Genomic DNA, 11,162 nt, shown 5'->3' with positions numbered 1-11,162 from the left:
TATATACCCGTCCCGCGCCCACAATTAGGAAGCAAAAAATGAAAAAGCGCGTGTTCGAGGAGTCAAAATTCACGGGAGGAAAAACCACCCGCCACCGCCCGCGCCCCCGAAAAGGCCTCCAGCCCCTCGCGCGACGCCTGAACACGCCCCCCGCGCGCACACCACCACCATCGCAAAATATCGCGGAGCATTTTATATATTTTAATTGCAATAGCCCGCTACTTTCGTTCTCGGTTCCCTGTGTATGTAAAAATTTCAGAGCGAGAGAGAGCGATGCCTCTCCGTTTTAAACTTGCAACGTTATTCATGGCGAAGGGTGGGGGCTAAGGAGGTTTTCGGGCTTCCGCAAAACATAGGCGAAATTCACGCACTACTTTTTAGTGTTCGCTGATTACGGCAGATGTCTCTCGCACCACGTCCGGGTTTCGCGTTCGGAATTTTTTTTAAAAGTATTTTGTTTTAAAAACCGGCGCGCATACATGAACACGATCTCGGCGAGATTGGTACAGCTTTTTTTCACTCGTCACAAATAAAAGTAATACGCATTGTATTTTTTCCACAATCAATGCATCGCGAATTATGATTAATTAACAGTAATTAAAAGTTTATAAAAAAAAAAAAAAAAAACATTATTTAAATCACACAAAAGTGCTTTTCAAATACTTTCTATATAGTTTAAAAAAATACAATAACTTTCCTCTAAAATACAGTGATTAATAAAAAAAATAACTCAAAAAGCTTAATTAATAATTACATATATTTCACTATTTAAAAATCTAAATGTGATAAATTATATACACTTTAAAAAATATGCATTAAATAAATTCAATTTTGTTTTTCTTTACTTAATAACAAACTTTCAAAAAAGTTTCTTAAAAATACTGAAAATAAACTTAAATAAAATTTTGATACTTGTTATAAAACAATTTTACACATAATCAACAAAATATATATAGTATATAGAATTTATAGTTTTAATTTAATAAATAAACCTTAAGTTATTATATTGAAAGTATCAGGCGTGCATGTAATTGAAGAGGTGTTCATTAAGTTGTTACAAATTATGTTCTAATTTCAAATACATTTTCCGGATATTTTTGTAAATATCCTACGTTTTTTTTTATATATGTAGTTTTATTCAATTCTATTTACCGAAACATTTATATTTTTTTTTAAATAATAAGTAATAAATGAATTATAAAAACGATGTGTGCAAAAAAATATGCAAAATAGAGGGAGATGGGGTAGTTTTCGGTTGTTTTCATAATATGCTAGATACCAGGCGCACATGCCAATGCAATAGATAGCGGGTCCTTGGCCGCCAGTGCGGGCGCAATCTTACCTACTTCCCCGCGTCTTTTTCGCGCTCCATTTTTCAAAAATGGAATTAAGTTTCATGACTCGCCGGCACGCACACAGATGTCATGGCCATGCCACCGAGAGATGATAATATTTTTCGCGATTTTTTTTTTACTCGCCGCGAAAAAACTGCACGCGAGAGTGCTGGCTGTACATACACTATTTCGGGTGTCCGTGAAACGAGTCGTTCGGCCGAAATTCGAACGGATTTTTTTACAAACAAGTTTTCATTCCAGTGACAGAAATTTTCTCAATTTGAAAATATTTACCCGCGCTATTTTACACCACAAAACAATTTGGCAAAAGTTTTTTTCTTATACTAGTTTAAATATATAATTATTTTGGTTACATTCGAGTACTTTGACGTTTGTTGTGACATGTGAGTGCTATGTTTTTTTTTCTAATTTAAATAATTAATATCAAACCTATATTGCCTATCCAAATTAAAAATCAAATTCCTTACATAAATATATAATACATAATAGTATGTACTTATTTAGTTACTTTTAAAACATTAGAACCTAAGATTTGTTGATTCAACATTGCATCGCTACCCATAGTATGCAGTACTTGAATTTAAATCTAATTTGCAATAAGTGTAAACAATAAATTTGAATCTAATAACATCACACTAAAATACTCATTGATGTGCCCGTTTGTTATAGAAAACTTTATAAAAATAGCTTCAAGCTTATATTATATACATCAAGATGTACTTAAATCGTTATCTCTTTCTCTTTGGTACAAACATTAAAATAATTTATCTATAATTAGTTTTAGAAAAAGAAAAATGTCAAAATTTTTATCTGAAACCAAAAAAATAGCTTTATGCTATAAGCAGCCATCTTATTATAATTAATTATCTCACATATATATATAATAATAATAATATAATATAGTGTCTTGTATAAAATTAGATTCTTTTAACTATAAATAAAGGTGTTTCCAATGTCCAGTTTATTATATCTACTGAAATATAAAGGTAGTTAGCTTTTCAATTAATTAATACAAAAACGGTTGCTTGCATATTATTAAAGTAATACTTATTTTTTTAACAGTTTCTACTGTTGTGTGTGTTCATTTGAAATATTAAAACAACCTAAACCTAACACAGCCTACTCATTGTGTACCTTTTCTTGCTTTTTGTTTGTTTTTATGTGTCGAGTGGTCACACAATCTTCAGTAAAGTTGTCCGTTATTTGGCTCCTGCATATTGGCAGTTTATATTATTTTAACATAATAATATAATAACGTGTCTCCAAATCATATTAATATCCTGTATTTATAAATTATAAATATTACAGGTATATAAGATTGTTATTAAAATACTGTGCATTACTTTGATTGGCAATATTTTGAATTGAATAAAATCTTCTCATTCCATATTTAAATGTTTAAGTTATAAAATAGATACTTAATTTTATTAATACTGAAGTGAATTTCAACCTATATATTATAGTTGGCGATAATAATATCGATGCGGTCGCTCTTTGGATTATCTAGTCAGGTACATATGACAATTTATTATTTTATGGCGAAATAATTAATTATTTGATTAATAAAAACAGATCAGTATACGATAAAAAGAACAAAATTAATTATTTAAGCTCCTTACAATACTAAAAACCTAGATTTGCAAAATAAATTATAAAAAAACACCCTCGCAAATATTTATAATTATTTCACTGCATCAATTAATACGTTATAGGTATATATTATTTTGTATTACATTAAAAGAGAGATAAAAAATGTTAGAATATAAAAATAAGGAAGACTAAGTACTTATTCATTCTATTTTTTTATTATTGACATGTCGTTAAAGGTTAATCTAGACTGTATAATGTGACGTCATAATTCTTTGATACGATATTAAAACAATAATAATTAAAATATCACATCCTTGTTAATTAAAAATTGAATCATAGCGTATATTGTGTAACAGAGCAACGGACCTAATATTATAATGCAAACATTTACGCATATCTCACATTGAATGCAAGGACCTAAATATATAATATGGCTTTTCATACTGACTTGATAACATAAATATTTTTTTTGTATTAATAATATATCACGCGTAATAAATAATATGAAGATGGCCTAATAGCAGTCGGCTATGATATTAAGCAGTGTGTAGTGGGTTCAAATCCCGCGTTTGTGAAAATTCTCGGCTAGATATAGTTACAGTAGATTTCAGCTAATAATTGCTCGTTTGTAAGTTCTTATATATTATTATGCAGGAGTATAATATAATATATGAATCGTATTTTGCGAATTAACTTGATAATTATGTGTCAATTAATATAATGTAGACTAATGTTTATAATTAATTATACAAATCGAAGAGCAGGAATTCTGAAAACTATTTGTATAAAAAGTCTCCGTAAATCTTGTTTGTAAGTCAGTATAGAAATAAATTCTAAAGCTATTTTCATATTTTTTTAATTATGGAATTTTTCTTATCATTTCGCGTTATGACTTATGTCCAACATCAGTCAGTTGTAATAATATTGTATAATGTTGAATGAATTGAAATATATGCATTGAGATGACCAATATTATGCAGGCACCTATATTATAAATTTAATGTCAAATTTAATATCTAAAATAGAGTTAAAATAATGCTCAAACATGACTCAGTAAATTGTAATAAGTTACTTATTACTTAAGATCACTTAAAAAAAATATATCTCCTTATAATACTCACATAAAAACAATAATAATTAAATAACACCCAATAAATACCGCATTATGCAGATACTGATTAAGTGAAATAAAAAAAAAATGTTTTTAATTATTAAAACTGCATTTCCATAAATTATACTATATTATTTGAAATGAAAAATTTTATTTTAATGATAATTAAGGCACTAAAGATTTGTAGGAATACAAAAGTGGTGAATTGCACCAATGACCAAGTTCAGCCAATATAGACTTCACAGTCAAATAAATGGTACCTAATGCTCTTGTTAGTTATAAGTATATAAATATTTTCAAAACATTCTCTAAAAAATAGACAAACTTGATATTAATTCTTTATATTATATTGTTTATAAACGTTGTTCGAATTTTAAATAATATTATAACCAGTCTGTAGACAAATTAAAATTTATATTTACGTCCAATTCTTTGAGAATAATAACATTTTATAACTAGAAAAAATGACCAGGTGGCAGTGCCACTTATCACCATTCTTGTCGATTCGCTCAAAAATACTAATTAGCATAAGTAAATCAATATAGGATGCAATATTCATAGCTAAAGAACGCGTCGATTTGAACACCAGTGCGTTTGATCGAAATGCATATACTTGCACTAAGCGAATAAGTGCAGCGCGCATGAGAGCGATGCGACGTGGGTGTTTAATTTATGCGATTGCGCAACAAAGACGCAAAATCTTTCGTTTGCAATTTTACATGCGTCGGAGAGAGATGCAGTTTATGCGTTACAGACAGACGGATAAATCAATAAATATATATAATATTATAATTCGCCAGTATTAAATGTTTGCATACGATGCTTATAACTTTTCATTAAAAGCAGTAATGTTATGTAGGTATTAGAACTATAGGTAATCTATATATCTAGGTAATTTGAACCTTTATTCATGCATAAACAGGCAAATTATTATAGTAACGTAAACTATTGCATTTTTAAAAGTAGGTAGGTATATTATGTCACATTAATTATTTATATGTATATCAGAAACATTGCTTAATCTATAAATGCATAATATGGTATTTTAGTAGGAAAACACTAACTAAAATAAACTAAAAACAATAAAATTAAAATATTTCACTACCCAGAAAAATAATAATAAATCTCTTTTTTTATTATTTGGGGTGTCATTTCTTGAGTCTCATTCCTTCTTCAACATTTCTGGCTCTTTGCAGAGATCATTCTCAATGACATCTTTTGAGAATGGAATCTACAACTAATCAGACACATTGAGAAAGTAAAGAGAATCAAAAAGTGACAGTCCAAATGCCGAAAAAACACTTATAACCAACCGTAAAAGTCTTAAGAAATATATATGAATTATCTGTGATATCAAGGAAATAGAGGAAAAATCAATATATTCTGCAACAGAGATAAGCCGTATGTGTACTTAAATTACAACCAATTCACATTTTTAATCTATTCATAATATAAAGCCAAAATTCTACATTATATATTATAAAATATTAAATTTTAAATTTAACATTGGCTTTAGTTACAGATATTGTTTTTCACAAAGTAATAAATCAATAATTCAAAAATAGATCAGATTCTAATTCATTTCTCTGCTCTTTGTCAATACTCTTTAAACATTTATTTATACATTACTTTCAATTACCTAACTCCATTTTCCTAGATATCGTAGATAATATAATTACTTATATAATATATTCTAATAATAATCAAAATAATAGTTTATCTCTGTCAGACAATATAATATACGTATGCGTTTCTTTTCTAATTATTTTTTGTGTCATTAGGACATTTTTAAAGGAAGTGAACTAGTAACATTATCACGGTAAGCGAAAATATATCATTATAAACAATATAAGTAACATAACAAGAAAAACAATCGTAAAGACAATGCCGATAAAGTTAAAGAACTCTTCAAATCCAAAAACCATCACCAACCCGTGGACTCCGGCTGCCTAAGACAAGTGGAAACCGTGCCAAATCGACAGCATCTACCAATGTCTGGAGGTCAGTCTATAAAATTTAATTATACACCTTTTTTAGCCATTTATTTTTATTATTATTTACACGACATTTATTAAATCTAATATGTAAAATTATTTTTTTCTAATATGTAGGTATATTATCTTATGACTAGTCCAGACCAAAATATATTTGTTTGTAAAAAACAACGTTTGTGAACGTTCACCCTGCATGATAGTGCTCGTCATGATAGGAGTAAGGACACAGGTATTCTTCAAGCATTTCGGCCAAGACGAAATGGTGTTGGTGTCCTTTAAAAGTAACAACACCAACACACAAATGAGTCGCTTGTTCTGCCAGAAGAATCGGACACCATTCTACAATCATTGGTTTAAAACTTCTGCTAGCATTTCTATTAAATCAATTGTAGTTTGCAATCAAGACACCATTCTGCAAGACCACGCGTCGCTACTTCCGATGAAACTGTAAAAATTGTCTACCAAATAATATGACCCCATTTGGTTATTTGTCAGTAAGTACATTTCCACATGTTTTCCATTCATGGCGGAACAAAACATAAATACTTACATAAACATTGTTTTAAACGGATAGATGTCTCTTGGTATGGACTAGGTATTATGTTATACACTAGATATTATTTTTTTGTATCTCTATTTTTTGTTAAATTTACAAATGTCTTACTGCAATAATATAAATGGACACAGCTATGCATTTATAGATTAAGCGACATTCAACTGTTGGTAATATTCTTTTAACATGGAATTTATTATCGTTGTATTGGAGAGATATTGAGCTAATTACCATTTCACTGACTTCAGACGATGGTGAAAAGTTTCGTTAAAATGTCACAAATCCACTGCCTTTATCTGCAAACCAGCTAACTGCACTTTTGTACTTTTGACCAAAAATGGCATTTTGTCATAAAGCATGTTTTATATTATGCTCGCACAAAATTTCAAACTCCTAAACCTATAAATAAACGCGTAATCGTTCTACACACAAAAAAGCCAACTGCAGATGCCAAATTTCCAATAGCATAAAATATGGAACAACTCCTCTCTTTATATAAATGTTCTTTATATATAAAGGGAAACTAAAATAATGTATTAATTATTCATAGTACAGCATATTTGTAAAAAAAAATGTATTTTTGGAATTGATAGTTAAATTATTAAGCTTTTTCTCCTTTTTGAACAATTTGCTCAAATGGAGTTAGCCGGTTTGCAGATTAAACAGTCGAAATGTGATTTACTAACAATATTTTGTTTTCTGTGTTATGTACATCAAAATAAATTTTAGCAGACAAAACTGATATCGAGTATTTATATATCACGTGAAGTAGGTACCTAAGTACCTACTACATACTATTGTGTTTTCTTTTTTCTTAATTAATCATTTATTATGCAAAATTTTCTTTATTATTTTAAACTAAAAGAAGGTTAGTCCAATTTCTTATATTATTTAGGTTAATATCTTAATCTAGTGTATGTGTGTGTGTGTGTTCGAAGGCGGGCCGGGTCCCTTATCAAAACCGTCAATCAGTATTCTGTGCTGCATTATAATCTCTAATTACAAAATAATGTCATTTATCTATAATTCTGTAATGCCAATCAGATAGATAATTCAAAGCATAAGACCCTTATCTTCAATGTTTCATAGTGGCACTGCTTAGTAGCTATCCAAAACTAAAAAGTATGAGTCTAAAAATGAAACTGAGATTAGTCATTTAATTGCATCATAATAATAATATAATATTAGCTAGGTATTGTATATCGATATCCGGAACCCCACTTTAACTACCTACTGCTAAAAGCTCGATTTGAATTAAGAATAAATTGATAGATATCATGTTGAATTTTATATTTTCCAACAAATTAAACCTGAAATACGCGCGGGACTTTACAAAAACATTGTTATGAAGATTAACAGATTAACAAAACAAATCAAAATACCATTTCTGCCGTCTGCATTACTATTTATTAGGTAAAATATACGTGCACATACTATGTCGTTAGGTATAATAGTTATATCGTGGTGTTTGCTTTAAATAATGGTAAACATTTTGTGAAAGAGAAAAAAAAATATTAGAAACTTTTAGAAAATATTCCAGCCATTTAGATGACTTCATTATGTATTAATAAGAATTGTGAAAATGATACTTTTAGATACCTACGAAAAACATTTTACTATGAAAAAATGATGATGAATATTACAGAAGGACTTTGGTCAATCTTTATGCCAGCATGAAGTTCCTAATAATTATTAAGAGCATACTTCAGTGAAACGGCAAATAATGTTCAACTATAGGTGCGACGAAATTTCGGACTCGCTGCCAATCGGAGAGCGAAAGTAGAGCTGTGAACACGTCAATTTGTTTTGTGATGGCGTCGGGGGAATTAATTTTTAAATCATGTAAAGATGACTAAAAAACGGTACCCATTTACTTGAAAAAGAAAACAAGTCAATGAATATATTATTATTATTACTAATAGAACAATAACACAACATTAAATGGACGCATGTTGAATTTTTATGACAAATTATGTTTTGTTCTGCACGCGTCGTTTGCACAATCTTCGCGTCGCGTAGTCACGACCGTTTTAGACCGTGCCCCAGCTGAAGAAGAATTCATATATTTTTTCGAACAACCTTTGTATCACTGTATTTATGTAGGTTAATAGCGAAGGGTAGATATAGCTGAGATTCGACATAAATAGTGCACACTAAACTTTGTCAGTTATTAACAATTCGTTTGTTAGTTATTTAATATTCATGTTCCCCTGCGTAAACTTTATCATAATACCTAGATAAAAAATATTCTTATATGTGTAAACTATCTAAAATTATGCATGATTCAATGGCATAATTTTAGATGTTTTATAGATACGAGTACCTACACATTTTTGGGAATTATCTATTATGCTATGGTTTACGCAGGGTTTTAATGAATTTTAAAAACTAACCAACACTTTCTGCAATTTTAGTATTAGTTCAATGAAAACAAGCACTATTTATTTCAAATAATGACAGCCTACCTCCACCCTTTACCAATGATATAAGTAGTGAATTAAAAAAAAATATCGGATATGTAAATACGTAGGTATGACTTTAAGTCATTGATCTTTCTGAAATCATGTTAGCAATGTAAATGGTTTAAATTAAATCTTGGCTATTTCAACCATAATTGAATTATTTATATTCACAGCTGTTTCTGGCTATGAACCCATTTTAAGAACTATTCTGAAAAACGCTACCACGTAATCAACAATTCAATTAATTAATACTTTAGTATATATTGAATGGTAAATAATATATTATTCAGATAGTAATTTACTAAGTCATCGTAGATCACGCATATCATATTAAATATAATTATATCACTGAGTAATGCAGTTTCTTCAAAATTACAAATTATTTATTAACTACAGTCTTTAATAAAAAGTTTAGCGAAAATTATACTACTATTATTTATTTGGCGTGTGTTGCAATAACCACGGAATGTGGCTTTATTCTAAATCACACACATTTAAAATAATTGTTAGTTGTTAAAAATTATCCTTATTTACTTATTTATTTGTATGACGTGAAAATAGAGCACAGTTTAATTCGAATATCTTTCCGACAAAACTTACAGACGCTCAGATTTAAATTCTTAAATTGTAAATCTTATATCTACATGTACCTACCTACACGTATTATTAAAGCTTCATTTAAGTTTATTACAACGTTTTTATTAGCTCGTATTCTTATTTGTCCGGTGGTTGTTTATCCAGTACAAATCTTGCAATCGATTTTTAACTAACTTCCCGACTAGCTAGACATTTGAAACTTTTAGAATATATCAAAACACGATGCCAATGCATTATTTTAATACTTTTAGCCATCTTTGAGTAGAATTGAATTCATTTTCAGTTAATTCTGTTTTGTATGAAAAGTTATTTCGGAAGAAATCCGTAATCCAATCCACTATTATTAGTTGCTGAGTGGGTGATCCTAGCAACTAAATTATTAATATAATACGTGCGTTACTATGGAAATCAAAATGACATTTCAGTATTCTATATTATTTGTTTGTTTTTTATTTACTTCGTATCAAGTACAAGTTTGAGCATATTGAGCATAATAATTGAATAGAAAATTTAAAAACGCTGTATATAAAAAGTTCTTTTTATCTTGTAATTATTTTATATATAATAACATTTTATTGCATAATATATGAATATCGTGAAACATTTCCTATCGGACTTATTTATTGTAGTATAAAAAGTCATCGATATAGGAAATAAGGTTTTTTAATACATTTCTGTACCCCGAGTAAGCAAAGCAAAGCTCTCACAACAAATAGAAAAGTATAAATATATCATAATAATCATCCCATGAAGAATATTAATACATTAGGTAAATCAGTGTTTGTGAAACTACTAAGATACTACCTAATACACTTTTTAAATACGTAGGTACATATATTTTACTGACGTACCCACCCCACTCATGTTAATGGAAAATTTAACCTTCCAAGTTGCATTTGAGAACTTTTATGAAGTGCCAATCGAAAGTTGTCCTTACTTTAAAAAGCTTTACTACAGCCATGTCAAACCTAAAGTAGGATGTCATCTATTATCCAGTACTAAAGCTGGTAATGATCTACTATTGTTATTCTTCAACTAGAACAAACATATTATATTATATTTAGCTTAGGCCACCTTAGACGTTACAAATTAAACAAAATACGTGTCTTTCACTGTCACAAATAAATACTCCGTTTTCCATATCGTCGTTGAGCTTTGGTCACCTTTTGGGCACTCATTGCACTCATCACCTAATTATTATGATACTGTTGAAAGACTTTACAGCGCGACAGTAAGGCGAACAATATGTTAGTATAAAGCCCAGGGATTCACACCATTTCTTTCTCTCACTCCTGAGGCAGATGAGTGATGCAATACGAATCAAGAGATACAACGAGATCGCGCGTGCTTTCTTGTGGTTAATTTGAAAAGGACTTTCTCTCTAGCTGATTAAGGCTATACCTCGGTTGAGGCATGGTCTAAAAAGATCGTGGCTAGGCGATGCGCGGATTGCGGGTCGCGGGTGCAAATGACGCATGCCGACCGAAATACAATTTCTCA

The 11,162-nt window shown here is 29.5% G+C and overlaps 1 protein-coding gene across 34 annotated transcripts in view; it reads left to right on the top strand.

Annotated features, from left to right (window-relative positions):
• The first annotated feature begins 369 nt into the window (after positions 1-369).
• Positions 370-11,162, top strand: part of br (broad-complex core protein) — an 87,183-nt gene continuing 76,390 nt past the window's right edge. For 9 of the 34 annotated variants that reach the window (XM_085944408.1, XM_085944402.1, XM_085944382.1 and 6 more), the window contains exons 1-3: positions 1,473-1,738; positions 2,819-2,866; positions 5,838-6,057. The gene's annotated coding sequence lies outside the window, so the exon portion shown is untranslated. Of the gene's footprint in view, positions 504-1,472; positions 1,739-2,818; positions 2,867-5,837; positions 6,058-11,162 lie in introns of those variants that run through there. The other 25 variants (XM_085944409.1, XM_085944403.1, XM_085944378.1 and 22 more) reach the window with 6 other exon arrangements.

Source organism: Rhyacophila brunnea, unplaced genomic scaffold (assembly GCF_057557595.1).
Source record: "Rhyacophila brunnea isolate RB1 unplaced genomic scaffold, BYU_Rbru_1.0 scaffold_17, whole genome shotgun sequence".
NCBI classification, from domain to species: Eukaryota; Metazoa; Arthropoda; class Insecta; order Trichoptera; family Rhyacophilidae; genus Rhyacophila; species Rhyacophila brunnea.
The sequence above is the reverse complement of the archived record's forward strand: the minus strand, read 5'-3'. Positions and strand labels throughout refer to the sequence as shown.